Below are 19,225 nucleotides of genomic sequence, written 5' to 3' on the forward strand. Positions count from 1 at the left end.
GCAGGAGGATCACGTGAGCTCAGGAGTTGGAGACCCGCTTGAGCAAAAGTGAGACCCTGCCTCTACTAAAAATAGAAAAAATTAGCCAGGCTTAGTGGCCTGTGCCTGTAGTCCCAGCTACTCAGGAGGCTGAGGCAGGAAGATCACTTGAGCCCAGGAGCTTGAGCTTGCTGTGAGCTAGGTTGATGCCATGGCACTCTAGCCTGGACGACAGAATGATACTCTATCTTAAAAAAACAAACAACAACAACAACAAAATGCTGGGTTTGTAAATTAGAGTACATGTAGTGACAGAGATATGAAATTCCTTTTGGCCTTTTCTGAGACATGACTATCTGTCCTGTTTGCTGAAGGAAGACATGGAAAGCTCACATTGATTGCTTGCTCTTTCCCCAATTGGACTCAATTGAGCATTCTTCAATATGACAGTTGTCAGCCTTAGATTTCAAAGCTATTAGCTTTTTACTTTTCGGGGTTTTTTTAAAATAGTTATTATAGTAACTGGATAGGAGAGATTGCATCTTAAGCTGCTAGCCTGATGGCATTTTAAACTGATCATAACCTAGAGTTCCCTAAAATTTACGAAGACATACACACGATTTCCAATGGTCTTCATCCCTTCCTAAAAATCTGAGCTTCCTTCTCATGTCATTTCACTTTGTCCTGAACAACTTTTATTAACATTTTCTTTATAGAATAGGTATGTTGACAGTAAATTCTTAGTTTTTTTTTAAATCTATTTCTCCTTCACTTTTTAAGAATGTTTTTGCTGCTTATTGTATTCTAGGTTGAAAGTTGTTGCTTTCAACACTTTAAAGATGCTCCACTGTTTCTTGACCTTCAAATTTTCCAATGAATAGTCTGCAATAATTTAAATCATAATTCTATTATTTATAATGCATTGCTCTTCTCTGTCTGCTGTTAAGATTTTTCTCTTATCTTTGATGTACAATAATTGTCTATAACGTGACCAGGTATCATTTTTTACATCTCATCCTCTCTGGGGTTCTCTGAGCTTATTCCAGTCTGTACATTTATATCTTTCACCAAATTTGAGAGGTGTTTATATACAGCATAGCCTCAAATATTTCTACTGCCCCATTCCATCTCTCCTTCTTCTGGAATTCCAATTACAAGTATGCTATACATTTTGACATTTTCCCACAAGTTCCTGATGCATTTTTCATTTAAAAAAACTTTGTTTTCTCTCTTCATCATATTAGACAATTTGTATTGATGTATCTTCAAATTCACTGACTACTCTTCCACTTCCATTCCGCAAGAAAGACCAATGTCTTTTATTTAAGATATTGTAGTTTTCACTTGTACAATTTCTATCTGGCCATATTCAAATATTTGCTACTTCTTTGCTGATATTTCCTTTCTATTAATTTCAGTTGGATTTTCATTTTACCTAGCATGCATACTTATGAAAACTGCTTTAGAGGTGTTTTCTAGTAATTTGACATACGGGTCATCTCAGGATAGGTCACTATTGATTTACCTTTTCCTTTTCCTTGTTCTTCAGATGGCAGGAATTTTTAGATTATACTCTTGACATTACAAATGTTTGGTTTTGGAGACTGTATTTTGCTATATGTGCAAAAGAGTGTTGATGTTTTTGCTTTAGCAAGCAAGTAACTTGATTAGCTCAAGCTACAGAATCCAATTCACCTGTGGTGGGGAGCAGTTCAGTACAATTGTTTTGGTCTTAGCTTTAAGCTGCAAGTCTATCCTAGGCATGTGGGGGTGCAGCAGAGGCTTGGGCAGTGTCTATACACAGAATTTACAGCTTCCCTTCTCTGACATGTTCTTTTATGACATTCCCCCCCCCCCATGTTGTAACAGCTGTGGTTGACTTGGACTGTGTACTCTGGTTCTTCAGCCCAGAAAGATTAGTAATTTGTGTCAGTTTCAGTTGCCCTACACCATGATGTGACTGCCTCTTGCCCTCAGACGGAAGCCCTGAAACAAAGAAACTCACCCACTGCTGGTACCTTCTTCCAAGTTTTAACTCTTCTTCAAAATCTGCCAATTTTTTTTCATTCTCCAAAACCCTCAGGTAGTTTTTGGAGTTTACAGTTGTTATTTGTAGGGTGGTCAGTCTGTTAAGACCCTACTCTGCCATACCAGAGGAGAGGCAGAACTCAACACTTTACTTTAAAAAAAAAAACAAACCCAAAACTTAATTTTGAAATAATTTTAGATTTCCAGAAAACTTACAAAGATAATACAGACAGTCCCTGTATACTTGTCACCCAGTTTAATTTCCTCTAATGTCATCCTCTTACATTATCATGGTCCATCTGTTAAAACTAAGAAATCAAAACTGGTACATTACTATTAACTAAGCTCTCGACTTTATTCAGATATCACTGATTTTTCCATTAATATCCTTTTCCTGTTTTAGGAGCCAATCCAGGATACTTCACTATATTGAATTAACACGTCTCCTTAGTAATTGATTTCTGATAGTTTCTCAGTCTTTCCCTGTTTTTGTTTCTTGGCGTTGAGAGTGTTGAGGAGTACTGGTCAGGAATTCTATACAGTGTCCCTCAATTTGTGTGAATTGGAAGTTTTTCTCATGATTAGACAGGAGTTATGGGTTTTTCGGGAAAAGAACCACAGAGTAGAATTGCTCTTATCATCATGTTATATAAAGAAGTACATGATATCCACGCGACATCCCTGGTAATATTAACCTTGTTCACTTGGCTAGAGAATCAGTTTGAACAATACACTATATATATACATATATTAATGAATTTCTATAAAGCTTCTTTATAAGAATAGGGTGAAATGTGACAACAAGTTATATATATATATAAAGAATAGGGTGAAATGTGACAACAAATGTTGGGTGAAACATTTGTTGTCACATTTCACCCTATTCTTTATATATTCTTTATATTCTTATATATATTCTTTATATTCTTATAAAGAAGCTTCATATATCTATAACTTGTTGTCACATTTCACCCTATTCTTATAAAGAAGCTTCATGGAAATTCATTAATTAAAAACGTCATGTAGTCATACCTCTCACTTGAAATCGCATCCCTTCACCTGTAACTCTAAGGAGATTAAGCAATAAGAAATGATAATATCTATAGAAATCTGTCATGGAAAAGAAGATATACAGAGAAAGATACAAATCCATGTTCCTTCCAAATAAGTCTTAAAATCTGGGGTCGGCCAATAAATGCATGGTTGAATTTAATGACATGCCTGTCTTTTAATAGAGATTAACAGCTTGGAAAATATTAGTTAATCAGCTTTAGGATAATGCCTGAGGGTTTTGGTGGTGGTGGGAAGAGAAGCAGAATGAAAAGCATCATGTGCATATAATGGACACTAAACCTTTAAGAATAAAACTAATACTGGAGTTGGAGCCCAAGGGATGAGTTTTCATATGTTCTCCTGAACTGTAAAGTGCCAATTAAGCACGTTCAGCATAAGAGGACAAAAATTTGTTATTCACACATTCTCCAACCCCATCCCCACCTACAAGTGACTCTTGGGAAACCAATTTTTACTCCTTAAATATTAAGTTTTCTCTTCATTGTCACATCTCTATAGATACTAAACCAAAACCTGATACACAATTCAGGCAACCCAGTATTTCATCACGTTAGCTTTATTTGTATGATGATAAATTACTTCTTTAGAAAATTTTGGAGTATAAACCACTTATCCAAACTTACCTGGACTATTTTATAAAATATGCTTCAGTAAAGGTCATCTCAGTGGTTTGAAAAGACTGGTAGGACTCAAAAGCTCAATATGTCAAACAAATCCCTAGATATTAGGAAAAGGGATGTTGGAGAAGGAGTCCCAAAGATCTGACCACCAGTCTATTTCCCTTCCATATTCCTGGAAATTCTCATCCCCCCAGTTGTTTCAGTAGAGCCCCTTTAAAACTCACTGGTCAAACCAAGGCAAATGACTTCAAGAGTTCCCAACAGTTACCATTAATTTTCATATGTTTTAATCAAAAGGTCTTTGGGAGAAACATAAGGCACACAAGCATCTTGGTTGGATGTATGTGTCAAAACATGAGTCATTGATTTCAGAAACAATCAGAATAAAATATTTTCCTTCTAGCTATTTGGGGAACAAAATTTGCTTAAATTTTTTCTCTCATCCCAGAAATTACCATAGAAGCTAAACAAGGTAAATACAGGACAAGCTGTGGTTCTTACCTGAAAGTGGCCACAAAGTTCTCAGTGGGCCAGCCCAAGACAAAGGATTTCACTGCACTGCTCTTGCCATCACCCACTTCATCCACACAGCTTGCTGTCCACATGTCAGTTAATTTAATCTTGTTTTTCATCTTAAAGTTATTGTTATTCCTCGAAAGATAAAAACCAAAAAGGACCTCTTGTTATTTTGTTTCTTAAATTGTGTGGGGGATTCTGTACTTGTGATAAATGTCTTACTCATTGTTTTAATCTTCAGTGGCTGACACAGTAAATTAGAACATAGTAGGCTACCTTGCACCAAGAAAGCCTTTAAGACATTTGGTGATGCATTTATTCCGCATGTCTGCATGTACGGCAGCAAATTGCCATAAACTGCCATTTTATTTTTCTATGCATTGAGCATTCCATTTGGATCGAAAGCCTACTTTTAAATTTACTGCTGTTATAAAAAATTAATTCTTTATTATTGATAACTTGCTTATTTACAAAAAGACTGGAATGGCTGAACACAAAAAGGATACATGATTTACTAAGATGTTTATAAAACTTCCATTTTAAGAGAGATGCACTGAAAAAAAACCTGGAAGTCACTAGAGGAATTTATAATACACTTTCAACTGAGTGGTTATGAGATTTTCTAGTCTTTAGAAGCATAGATTATTTTAAATTTCCTTTCTTAAGATTCTGTTCAACCATTTTCCCTTATATTCTGGCTAAAACTGAAGAACTTTAGCCTAAAAAAGAACCTAAGACACAGTAGGGTTGACACAATTAATGTTTATCACGGGGACTCAGAAGCTGATCTACTTTTAGTCAGCAGTGAAATTCCTTTTTGACAATTTCTTCCTAGTATCTCTTAGACCCCTGGTATGGAAACCATCATATCTCTTGAGCTAATTGACAGATTTATTGCTCAGATGGAGCTGAGATTTAAATAGAAGGAACTGAGTAGGATAAAGAGAACGCCCAGGGAAACTTGGGTCCTTCCTACCATTCAGAACCATTTGTGGAAAAGCTAAAATGAAATCAAAGATACCTCATGTATGGAAGCATCCCTAAAACAACTCTGATTCATGGAATACTAAGGCTAGAACTCTTAAATGGGATTTATAGATGAAAAGGATATTGCAGGAAACATGCATGAAGGACAATCTAGATTCAAAGACTCATCTATGCTTCCCACAGGATGCACCGAAGTTAAATGTAATAGAAAAGTGCCTTGTGGCAAATGACTTCTTTCTGTATTTTATTTCAATATTTTTTACCTTATTGCTAAAAATCATTAGATTTTTAATGAAAGATTCAATTATAGGCTGAATCTTATTTCGTCATGCCAATTATTTAGGTAATATTAAAGTAAGACAAAAAATCATTTGGAAGGAAAGGTATGTTTGTTTTCAAACACTCTGTGTTTTCTAATGCAGATCTCTATCTATATTGGATACTTCAGATATCATGTGGAAACATCCACATATACTTACCCGGGGCAAAAGTCATTCCAAAGATCCTTTTCCTAGATCAATAAAGTATCACCCCTGATGCCCAAAACAAGGAACTGCCTACAGGTATAAACAATGACTTCCATTCTCCTATACTAAAAGTAATGGCTAATATTTATTGACAATTTACCTTGTGCCAGTCATCGTTGTAAATACTTCACACATATAATGTAGTTTAAAACTCAAACGTCTGATAAATGAGGAACTGGAATCACAGAGGGATTAATTTGTCAAAAGTCAAAGAGGTTAAGAGGCGGAGCTACTATGACCTTGGGCAGTGCTGGCTCCTAAGATTATTTATGCTCTTAACCACTGTGCATCCATAACAAGCCTTGGATATTGCCATTCCCATAAAGCATCTTGATGAAAGTATCTCTCTCTTTGGCCCACTTTTTGTTAAATCTCTCCAGAGCTCCAAGGCTTTCTGATGGGGCTATTTGTTCATAACAGAGGTTGCAGGATAAAAATTATGAGCATTTATATATATAAAACTAGAAGGATAGGCTTGAAAATATGTAAAACAAGTATTCCAAAAAGCTGTATATTGAAATGCACCATCCTGGGGTCACAGTGTACTTCTTCAGAGATTTCACTCTCAATCTCCTATAGTATTGTAATATAGAAATTTAAAAAAAAATCTAATGTGAACTGGCTCCAAAGGAATGACTACTACTATTGCCAATAATACTAGACCAACAGAAATTAAAAAATATAAATCTAATGTGAACTGATTGAAAAAGTTTTCTAAAAACTTAAAAATAAACTGTTTATTTCTACAATGTAGTCCCTTAGTACAAATTTATTAAACGTGACAGATATAGTTTCCTTTCCTATTTTCCAATCTTCATACTGGAAGGAATTCCAGTCAATTATTGAAATATAAAGGATTCTAGGGACACTTTTTTCCCATTCTGGGATAGAGATATCATATTTAATATGTTTTTGGGTAGAGAACATGATATATTCCATGAGTATCCAATGGTAATTCTATTGTAAATGAGCTTACTTAACAACTTCATCTCTTTCACCTTAAAGAACTCAGTATTACTTACCTATTGCTTATTCTCATAAAATATGAAAATAGTGATATTTTCAGAGGGTGTGAGGTAAACACAGTTATTTCCTTTTTGTAAATTCCATATAGGTGCCCTATGAGCTACTAACTTCTTTTTAAATAATGTAATACTTGTAAAACATCTTATTTTTATAAATGAAAGCTATAATTTTATTGGAAAAATAACTTATCTTCCTAATGAATATAAAAGTTATTCCCAAGGCCCTATCCAGCTTTAATACTTTCCTAATTTAGTATGGAAAAGAATAACAATAAATTCAAAACAATTTTCGGCAAACACTGTCAACATCCAGCACAAAGCAGAGCAAATATAACACTTTAGCCAATAAAAGGGTGCATTAAACACCCTTTCTATTATTGCTCTTACTAAAATTCCCTTAGTTTGACTAAATAAATATGTGACAGCTTGTCAATTATTTATCCCACTCGAGTTTACTGCTGTAGGCCCAACGCAAGGACTGAAAGCAGTTTCCAAACGAAGTCTAACGATGAGCTGACATAGTATGGAACTGAGGTCTGCCCTTTTCTCCATGGCTAAGTATGAAGACCAAGCACTGCTCTCAGATTATTTCAACACATTAATTGATCCAGGGTACCACTCGATTCTTTATCCAAGGGTAAGGAGTGACACAGGTTTGGTATTGCAAGAAGGTATTTCATTTTGGTTGCTGTTTATTTTGGAAAGAAAATTAAGTTCTTTCATATTAGGAAGGATCTGTGAATATATCTGAATATTTGCTGTGAGAATGGTCATGTAATATATTCCTAAAAATTGTCTAAATTGTTGTATTGTGGCAGGATTTAATTATCATCATCATCATCATCATCTCCTCAAATATCTGTCTTCCTTTCTATCTTAAGCATCCTGGGTTTATGCCAAAAACACAAAAAATAACATAGATCACCCAAACTTTTAAATATCCCCAGTGGATGTAGAAAGTATTTAAAATAATCTTCCATGAATTGAAACTCATAAATAACAGAATTTACATCAATTGATATAAATTTTGTCATTTCATAAAAACATTAGAGTGGACACAGAGTCACATGGGAAAAAATGGTATAACCCTATGTGAGGGACAATTAAAAGAAAAACCTATAAAAGTAGACAACAGGCACAAATTTTGCCAATATATCCAAAAGATAGCAATTTTCTAGTTGTAATACAATTGTCTTTATATAAAATGTTTTTAGCAAGATATAGGTTACATAAACACCACTTAGATGTGAACAGTATATAGAACAATAAATAATTTAAGGCAAAAAAAAAGTTCTCTAAATATTACCATAACTGCTAAGGAAAAAATATCCAAAAAAGAAGGAAAATACCTTCTCTTCCCTAAGAGTTGAATGCATGTCCCAAAGTTCAGGAAATTGGTTATTGTCTGTGTATCTACCTGCAGGCTAAGCTTTGTACCTAAGGGATACAATGTGGTAAGGAAGACAGAGAGAGCCAGCCTTTGGAACTAAGGTCTCTATTCAAGCCCCAGCTCTGCCATTTCCTAGTCTATGACAAACCGCCCTAAGCCTCAGTGTTCAACATCTAAAACAACTCTTATCTTGGGGGGTTGCTAGGAAAATTTCTGATTCTCCTGTTATAACACACCAAGCATATATAATAGAACCCATCCAATAATTTTTAAATGAAGAAATTAAAAAAATAATGATTTCTTCTTCTCCTAACAGCCTCCCTACTTACATCTTCATGTAGACTTATTCAAGTGCAAAGGCTTAGATAAAAACAAAAACAAAAACCAATTTTCTTTCACTGTATCACTCAAAACATCATATCCACTTGTAAAACTACATTTGTATGTATCACTTCTATTGAAAATATTCTGAAACTGTTTCATTATCTTTATGTCGTCTTTAACTCTGAAAAGTTCCTAAGCATTCTGTACCATTTCTTACTAAATGAGTATTTAGTTGGAACCTTTTACTTATCACAAAGAAAACACTCAATTAATGGTGAAAAATTATATGGTTGAGGACTCTTCTATGAAATCCATTAAAAAAGAGTTCAGTAATAGAGGCAGCAGACCACATATTGGTTAAAAGAATGGACTTTGCAGTAAGATAAATCTGGGTTCAAAGCTGGGTTCAACTATTTACTCTGTGATCTTAAGGAAGTCACTTAATTTCTCTGACTATCAATTTTCTTTCTTTTTTTTTAACCTAGTCAAGTAAAGCATTCAGAAGAGTATCAATTACTTTTCTAAAATGAGGAAAATAAGTACCCAACTCATAGAATAGTTACAAGGGTTAAAGTTTCTAGAATAATACCTAAAATATAATAAGATACCAATAAATACTTGGTTTCTCTTGTTATTAATACCACTCACATTAAATATAGTGTTTTGCAAAATTATTTACCCTTGCCCATGTCTTATTTATGGCACTGACTAACTTAGGTGTGTGAGTGTGGGTAGTAGAAAAAAAATGTTTACTCTTCTTTAGTGACTAAAAATCTCCTCCATGAGATTGCATTTGTTAAAATACTTCTATCTTTCCTGATGTCTCATACATAAGGACAGTGGGAAACAGAGCCAGTAGCAGCCACCATGTTCTAGGCTGAGTATTAAGTGCACTGGTATTTAGTGTTGAGCAGAAAGTGAATCTTCTTTGGTACCTCTCAAGTATATTTGAGATATGTCTGTATCTTCCTCTTAACTGTAATTTTCTCAGATAAAGCCCTCACTATCTCCCATCAGGACCACTAACAACCTACTATCTTGTCTCCTTGACTCTACTCTTGCCTGTCTTCCAATACATGATCTAAGTAGCATGAAACAGAATTATATTTTTTTTAAAAAAGAATCACACTCAACCACTCCCCTAATTAAAACCCTTCAGAGCACCATCCAAAGCAGTTATGATAGCCTTTGTGGTACACTAAGCCTCCAAGATGGTCCCCATGATCCTTAATTCCTGATATTCATACCCGTGCATAGTTCCCTTCCATGCTGTGCCAAGGTTGGTCTGTGTGGCCAATCTCATACATCAGAAATGAGGTACACTACTTCCAAAATCAGGTTATAAAATACTATGGTTTCTATTTTGGGTGCTATTTCAATGGCCTATTCTCTCTTTCACTGTGTTGGGTCTTTCACTCTGAAGGAAGCAACTGCCATTATGAGCAGCCCTATGGAGAGACCCCCATGGAGGGGAAGCCTTTGGAGAAGAGCCATGAGTAACTACACCTGCCAGCACCCACACCAGTGAGCTTGGAAGTGGTTTCTTGGGTTGTAGGTGAGCCCTGTGAAAATTGGTAGCATGCCCAACAAGCTAGAGAGCCCTCATGAAGGCTCATGAGCCAGAACCACCCACTGAAACACTCCCAGTTTCCTCACTCAGAGAAAATGTAGATGTTTAGTTTTAAGTTGTTATGTGTTGGGGTAATTTGTTACACAGCAATAGATAATTAATACAGCCTACGAGGTCCAGATGACCTAACCTTTGTCTACTTCACCAATCATAATTCCTATCACTCTCCTTTGCTCATTAGGCCCCAGGTATTCAGGCCTTCTCTGAACTCCTCTCAGGGCCAAGATTTCCCCACCACCTTTGTACCTTTTCTCTCAACCTAGAACGCTCATGCTCCCAATATCTATCTAAATGGCTGGCTGCTTTTCATCCTTCTATGATTTTTCCCCTTGACTACACCTCCCTAACATATACTCCATCTTTTACTTCATCCACTACCCCATTTTCTTCATAGCACTAATCACAATCTGTTCTTTTCCCGCCCTACACACAAATTTAAGCTCCCGTATTAGAATGTAAGCTACCAAAGAGCAAGGACTGTCCCCATCACATCCTTCATTGTATTTCCTACATTTATTCAGGGCATGGCACAGGACCTAAATGAACATTTGTTGTATGAATAAAAAATGGAAAGTTTATTTTTCAAAAAAAAGGAAGAAATGTAATACTCGCTTCACATATTAGGTATAGTGACAGAGGCCAGGCATTCTTACAATAACCATTGAGTAGAAAGAGTATCTTTGTTAGTGGAAACGAACTTTGTAATGATAACCAGGAGAGACTGTGCAGTCCACTTACTTGCTTTTGGCCACAACAAGCAGATCATTGAATAGGAAAAGATGGCGCTTCTGCCTCTGCAGGCCTCTTCGGAGCTCTACCGGGCCGTCAATCAGCAGAGTCCTATCGGAGCACACAAATGACGACAGAAATGCACAGGTCTTCGTGCCCGCAGAAGGACTTTCCCTGTAACAGATCAAATTTCACAGATCATCAGTCAAATGATCAAATGTAGGGCCAAGTTTTTATAAAATTATAGCTTAACATTGGTCAAGAAATATAAAACTCTGAAACTTGTTAATGCAGTGGCAGTGCCCTAACTGGTCTCCCAGTGTATTCTCCACACAGTAGTCTTTAACACCTCATTGTGAAAATTTTGAAACATAAAGCAAAGTTGAAATAGTTTTATGATAAGCACATAGATTTTATCATTAATATTTTACTATGCTTGTTTTACTATATATTTATCCAAGTATCTATCCTTCTATTCATTCATTTCTTTATTTAGAAATAGGGTCTTGCTCTGTCACCCAGGCTGAAGTGCAGTGGTGTGATCATAGCTCACAGTAACCTGCAACTCCCGGGATCAAGTGATCTTCCTGTTTTAGCCACCTGAGTAGCCGGGACTACAAGCATGTGCCATCACACTCAGCTATTTTTTAAAAAAAATTTTTTGTAGAGATGAGGTCTTGCTATGCTAACTAGACTGGTCTTGAACTCCTGGCCTTAAGATATCCTTCTGCCTCAGCTTCCCAAAGGTCTGGGGTTACAGGCATGGCCACCACACCTGGTCTATTTATCAATCTATTTTGTTTTTGGCATTTCAGTGTAAACTGCATACAGCAGTACATATCCCCCCTAAATACTTCAGCATGCATCTCATTAACTAGAGTTCAATATTTAGATTTATCTTTTGATATGAAATTTACACACAAAATACACAAATATACAAGTCTTAAGTGTATATTCAGTGACTTTTTTTTATAAAGCCCTTTTTAAAGCATGATATTCACTGACTTTTGACAAATGTATTCACCTGTGTAATCTAAGCCCATATTCAAGATATAGCAAATTATCATCACTCAAAAAAAAATTCGCCCTTCTGGTTATTATCTAAATTAAGAAAATATAGTTACTATGGATTGAACCCTAACTTATTTTTAGATTGCAGGCTGATATCTGTAAGTTCAAAAGCTCACTGGTGCCAAACTCAAATTTGAGTTATTTGAAAAATAGCCCACACAGGAAGATTTTTAGCCACTAACAGCCTGGATGCTTTGCATACTCCTTAAAACTAGAACCAGCATCTGCTGGCCCCTGGTAACAGAGAACCTGTGGTTATGAGACCCCAAGGTGCTACTGACCCAGACATTCCTCACTACTGAGCAACATCACCTAGACATGTAATTTCCAGAGATACCCTCATTCTCTTCTCTTCCAGAATTCTCTTGCCCTCTTCGCCTTTTACATGGTGGCCGTTATTATCATAAGTCTCTGGACAGTCTCATGTGGTGAGGGACTTCTTTTCTCATGCAACCTTATGCCACCATCATCTTTTTTTCGCTTGATCAGTGCCCAAATCCCTCAAACTCCTTATACCAGTCAATCCCCACTCCAACACCCTGGAGAAAAGCGCTATTCTGATTTCTTTCCCACTGATTGTTTTTCCATCTAGAAAAACCTCAGCCTTTACCTGATACTATAAACTAAAAATAATTTGAGATAGATCATAGACTTAAATGTAAAAACCAAAATCATCAGTATTTTAATAGAAAGCATAGGAAAATATGACTGAGGGATAGGTGGAGGTTGTGCCTGTTCCAGAATTTTATATAACTGGAACTACAGTATGTACTCTTTTGTGTAAGGTAGCCTTTACTCAGCATGTTTTTGGAATTCATTTATCAATAATCCATTCCTTTATATTACTGAATAGTATTCAATGTATAAATATACCAGAGTTTATCTATTCTCTTACTGATGGACACCTGGGAAGTTTCCAGTTTTAACTGTTATTGAACATTGCACTAGTCTTTTTGTGACCTACATTTTCATTTCTCTTGTGTAAATGTCCCATAGTAGAATTGTTGGGTCATAGAATACGTGTATGTTTAATTTTAGAATAAAAAAACATTCTAGTTAGTTTTCCAAAGTGGCTGTACTATTCTACATTCCCTGCAACCCAGGAGGAGAGTCCCAGTTGTTCCACAACCTTAAAAACATTTTCTGCTGTCGGTCTTTTGAATTCTAGCCATTCTAGAGGACATATAGTGGCCTCTCAAGATTTTAACTTGTAGTTTTCTGATGACTAATTTCTAGCATGTTCTTACTGGCCATTTGTGCATTTTTGTTGGTAAAATGTCTTCAAATCTTTCGCCCATTAGTTATACAAAAATGAGTTATATGTTATTACCCAAATCTAATCTACTCTGTTATAACAATTTTTTATGAATCCTGGGCACGTTGTACTGGTGTACAGTGCTTTGTCAGGTATGTGTTTGGGAAAATATTTGTTCCCAGTATCTTCCTTGCCTGTTATACTTTCCTCAGTGTGTTTTTGACAAAACCTTTAAAATTTCATGAAGTTTAATTCATTGATTTTTTTCATATAGTATTTAATTTCTGTAACTTTTCTATGAAAACTTCTAAGAAATTATCTTCCTAATTAAATTTTTGTTAGGCACCTATTAAAAGGAGTTTACATTTCCTAATCAACCCAGTAACTAAAGCACATGTCTTTGGGGACGGGTCAGAAAGATTACTGATCTGAGAGAAGTTGCTGAGTACTGGGAAGAAAATCACCTAAGCATTCTGATAAGTTTCATTAACTGGGATTTGGACATAGAATCTACTGTGGCACTAAAAATCTTCCCTACCTTCGTATAGATTTTATGTTAAATTAGCACATCATTCACAAAAATATCATAGCTATAGGTACTCTTCCTCTAATATAAAGTTCCAGGCACATATCAGATGCGTAGCACAAAGCTTTGCACTTACATGCTGGTACGAGGCTGTTCTTGCAGGACTTTATTCAGGAGAAGAGATGGAACACTCCTCCTTCTTTTTACTAATGCTTTCATTTTCTGTTGAAGAAAAATACATAAATGAAGACCATGTGGTTTGTAAATTAAGTAAAAGTTGATTTTCAATCCAATTCAACAAGTTTTGTATCCCCCATCTTTGCCTATCAGGGAGCGTACAATTTCAGTAGGCAAATAAAGTATAACATCTAAAATAGAAAAGTTTAAAAAATACGATAGTAAGTGTAAAAAAGTAGTAGTATAGGGAGCCATTTTTTTTTTATGGTCAGAGAATAAGGAGGTCAAATGTTGATCAGAGTATTTGGGAAAAACATCATCACAGCCATCATTATTGCTGATTACATGTCCAGCCCTATGCTCAAGGCTGGAGATGGATTCTCTTATTTATACCCCAAAGTGTCATCAGAGAGGGCACTACTCTATTTCCTAGGCAGGAGAGGTCTCAAACTGATCTTCAAGGAAAGACTGGGGGAGGAATAAACAGTTAAAGCAAATAGACTTTAGAAGTCTATCCTTCTAAATAGACTCTTTTTGTTTGTTTGTTTGTTTGTTTGCTATAACTTAAAAAGAATAGTTTTCTTTTTTTTCCTAGGTAGTATATAAATGGGGAGGTAGATGGGCATGGCTAGAAACACCAAAATTAATGCCCAAGAGAGCTGAAAAACCCAAGTGCACTAGCTTAGAGAACACTTCCAAAGAAACCTGACCCAGATGGGAATCCTCTGACCACTCCTTGGCTGTGTTTATCCCAAGAAAATGCTACAAATTGTTGCCTCCATCCTTCCTCCCAGCTTTGCCAGGGAACAGGAGCGCTGCCCTTAAGGCCTGGCCAACACCAGGATCCCTCTCCCGCCCTCTGAGTCCCCAGGGCCAGAGGAGGAGCTCAGGGCGAGGGCCCCCCAGCCCCGAACCCCCACTTTGGCCCTGGCCACCCTCCATCCATGACAGCCCACTGATCCCCGCCCAGCCTGAATCCAGAACCAGTCAAACCTCCGTGTTCCCATGGTGACCACAGTCACCATCCCATGTCCCCACTTCCAACACTGACCACCACCTCCCAGACTCAGAGTCATCAGGACCTCTGTCCCAGGCGCGGGAATCCCACCCACCACCCCCCAAAATTTACGTGGAGCAGCCGCGCCTCAGGCCAGGCGAGGGGCTGACCTCGGCAGCCCACCTGCGTCGGTGCCGCTGCCGCTCAGGGGCAGACGTCCCGGCCCTGACGACTTCAGAGCTGGCCCCGCCAAGGGGCAGTCCCGTCCAGGCCCCCTCGGGGATCCGAGAGCTGAGCCCAGGGACGGAACCGGTTGCCCGCTCCAGCCCGGGCTCCCCGCGTCCCCAAGGGAGGAGCGGGGCTGCGGATCCCGCGGCTGATGGAAGCCGGCTGGGAGGCTGCGGGGGTCTTTTCTTAGGAGAAAAAGTGCCATCCAAACCCTCCGCAGGAAGAGCTCGTGGGAACTGGAGAAGCACCCGAGCCACGCGGGAAACCGTGGCGCGGCGGCAGGCAAGGGCGGGAGAATGCGGGAAGGTCCTGCAACCCAGGCTGCGGCGCGAGCCCTGCGTGTCAACCCCCGCGTCCTTCGCTTCCCGCGTGGCTGTGGCGAGTGCGGGGCCCCAGCTGAACCGCCGCATCTTCCGGGCGCCGGGGCCTCCCGCGATCCGAGGCCGAGGGCGCGCGCGGGCCGGGCGGCTGCGCTCGCGCAGGGAGCGGAGGGCCCCTTGCAGGCTGCGCGCTTCCCTTGGCATCAGGTGCCTCCTCCGGCGCTCAACACAGCCGGCTGCAGCGGTCAGAGCAGGGACCACCAGTCCGTGCAGGGCCCGCCCCCTCGGAGCCCCACTCCCTGCAGCCCTCCTGTTGCCGCTGCCCTCAGCGCGGCGGTCCCAGCAAGCTCGCTCACCCGGCCATTTGCAGGCAGCTCTGGCTGTGGAAGGCGCTGCTGGGGCCTGTGCATTGGTGGGGAGGTGGCGACCTCACCCTGAGCAGAGGAGTTGCAGGATTCCTGCCTCCCTTTCAGCGGACTGCAGAGGGGAGCCCCTCAACCCCTCCCCCGCTCCCCAGGTCTGGTGATGGAGTTGCTTATTGAAGTGTTGTGACTGTGTAGATGTGGAAGCCCACAGCATCTCCTGACCTCTTGTGCAATCCCGAAAGCTAGTCTGACCCGCTAACCCTGGCTGGCTTCTGCACACGTTTGCACCAGCACAAATGTGGTAATGATTCCAGAGTCCAGCAGCAGGGGCATCAGTCATTCACACTTCCTAAAGTAGTATATCTGAGAAATGCATTTTCATGATCTCCATAAGGAACTTAAATATAAATCACTAATGCTTATTTCATTTAAAAATTCCTTAAAATAAAATTTGTCATTTGAAGCAAAAATTAGAACCACATATTATGGAGTGTATAACATGGTGAAATAAAATACGTAACAGTGATGACAAAAAGGATGGAAAAAGAAATGCAAGTACACTCTTTTAAGGTTCTTTGTATCATGCCTGGAGTGTTACAATATTATTTCAAGATAGATTTTGATAAAATACGGTTACATACTGTCAATGCCATTAGCAACCGCCAACAAAATGAGATATACTTAATAAGCCAAGAGAGAATATGAAAGAGACTACTAAAAAGTACTCAAATAATCCAAAAGAAGGCAGGAAAGGAGAGGAAAAATGTAACAAACACGAGACCAGATGGGATGAATAGAAAACAAACATACCAAGAGTGTAGGCTTGCCTCAATAATTACTTTGACTATAAATAGTCTAAACGTGCCAATTAGAAACAGAAAAAGTTACACTAGATAAAAATATGTCAAAACCCAACTATATGCAGTTAAAATAAAATCACACTTTAAATATAAGATGGATTTGTAAAAAAAAAAAAAAAAAAAGACGGGTTAAGATTCACCATACAAGAACTGAATCATGAGAAATCTTGAATATCTACATCAATTTCTGACACAGAAGACTTTAGGACTTAGACTATTAACAAAGATCATTAGAGATATTTTAAACACATAACAATTCTAAATGTGTACCTAATTAATAACAGAACTTTAAATACATAAATGAAATATCGATACCCTTGGGGAAAGAGGATCTAGGGTCTAGTTGGTGCAGGTTTATGGCTTGTCCCTATGTATACATTCATGTATCTATGTAAATAGATAACATAGGCTTACAGATTAAAAGGAAACCTCAAAAGGTACCAAAAGATTTGCCTCATTTTTAATTAAAAAGAGACTGCATCAGCACCAAATAATCAAATATTTCTTCATTTTTAAAAAAGAAATATTGACAGAATTGAAAAAAGATATAGAAAAATTCACAACTCAGGTTGGAGATGTTAACACTCCTCTTTTAGTAATTGATAGAACAAGTAGACAGAAAATTGTTACAAACATAGAAGACTTATATAACATTAACAACTTACATGAACAAAATAACATTTATGGAACATCTCACTCAACAATAGAATATAGATTGTTCTTCAAATACACGTGGAAAATTCACCAAGATAGACCATGCGTTGGGACATTAAACAAGTTTCAGTAATTTTAGAAGTACTGAAAACACAGAATATGTTCTCTGACTACTGTGGAATTAAATGAGAAACAGAAAACAGATCTCTGCCAAGTCTCCAGATATTTGGAAATTGAACTACACACTTGTAAATAAACCAATTGCTGAGAAAGAAATCATGGTGGAAATTAGAAAATATTTTTAACTGAATAAAAATGAAAAAATGCTGAGAATTATACGATTTAGGTAAAGCAGTTTTTGGAGAGAATTTTACAATTTTAAATGCTCCTATTAGAGAAGACAGGTTTATACTCAATAAACCATGATCCTTACCCTAAAAGCCTACAAATAGAAAAGAAAACTGAACCAAAAGTAAGTAGAAGGAAAGAAATAATACAGATGAAATATAAATGAATGAAATAGAACATTAACAATTAACAGAAAAAATCAATAAAAACACAATCTGACTCTTCTAAGAGATCACTAAAATTAATTAAATTTTAGCTAAGCTGATCAAGAAAAAGATCTGTAACAAAAATTAATAATATCAAGAACGAAAGAGGGTCAATCACTACAGATCTTATAGACACTAAAAAATGATAAAGGAATAATATAACTAACACTGTAGTCACTGTAACAGTATAGTCAAAAACAGCCATGAGTGGAGTTTAGGCTGTCTCACCAAAGCCATTCTTCCTGCTACACCCTCTCACCTTATCCTGGCCAGAGATTTCAACCACTTTGTAGGAGCCTAGGCCAGCCATGCATGCCAAGTGGATGTTGTTCCAATAGGAACCATATAAAACTAATTGGCTGGCTCAGTGTCACTATTCTATTACATGATTTATAAAGACAGTGCTTTACAAAAGTCACCACGACCACAACGAAAAAAATGTCCAAATAGTCAAATAGTCACAAGGGCTTATGCTGGGGGCGGCGGGAGGTGGAAGGACAGGGCTACCTCCCCACTCCCCAGTAGACCAAACTCCGCACCGCCAACCCTGACCACCACCGCCTAAACCCAGAGTCATCCTGGACTTCCCTGCGGGGCGCGGGAACCCCATCCCCCCAAAAAGTATTTACGTGCAGCAGCCGCGCCTCAGGCCGGGCGAGGGGGGCTGCAGCCCGGCCACCCACCTGCATCGGTGCCGGCTGCCGCTCCGGGGCAGACGCCGCCGGCCCTGACGACTTCGGAGCTGGCCCCACGGAGGGGCAGGGGCGCCCGGGCCGCCTCGGGGATCCGAGGCCTGAGCCCACGGAACAGGGTCCCCGCCCGAAGGGAGGAGCCGGCTGCTGACCCCGCAGCTGATGGACGCCGGCTGGCAGGCTGCGGGGCCTTCTCCTAGAAGAAACAATCCAAACTCTCCGCAGGAAAAACTCGAGGTAACTCGAGAAGCACCGCAGCGACGCGGGAAACCGTGGCGCAGCGGCAGGCAAGGGCGGGGGAATGCGGGAAGGTCCTGCAACCAACGCTGCGGCCCGAGCCGGGACCGTTAAACCCCCGCGTCCTTCGCATCCCGCGTGGCTGTGGCGATGCGGGGCCCGCGCCGGGAGTGGGGGCTGCCGCGGCGGAGGGCGCGGGGCCCCAGCTCAACGGCCGCATCTTCCCGGTGCGGGTGCCTCCCGCGATCCGCCACGCTCCGAGGCCGCCCGCGCCCCCGCGGCCGCGCTCCGGCAGGGAGAGGAGCTCCGCGTGCGGGCAGCGCCTCCCCTGTGCCCTGCGCCTCCTTCCCGCTCCCCGCACAGCCTGCGGGCGGGATCGCGGCGGGGGCAGCCAGTCAGCGCTGCCGCCCGCCCGCCTCCGGCCCGCCCCTTCCATGTCCCGCCCGCCCCGGGCCCGCCT

This window comes from Lemur catta, chromosome 7 (genome assembly GCF_020740605.2).
Source record: "Lemur catta isolate mLemCat1 chromosome 7, mLemCat1.pri, whole genome shotgun sequence".
Lineage (NCBI taxonomy): Eukaryota > Metazoa > Chordata > Mammalia > Primates > Lemuridae > Lemur > Lemur catta.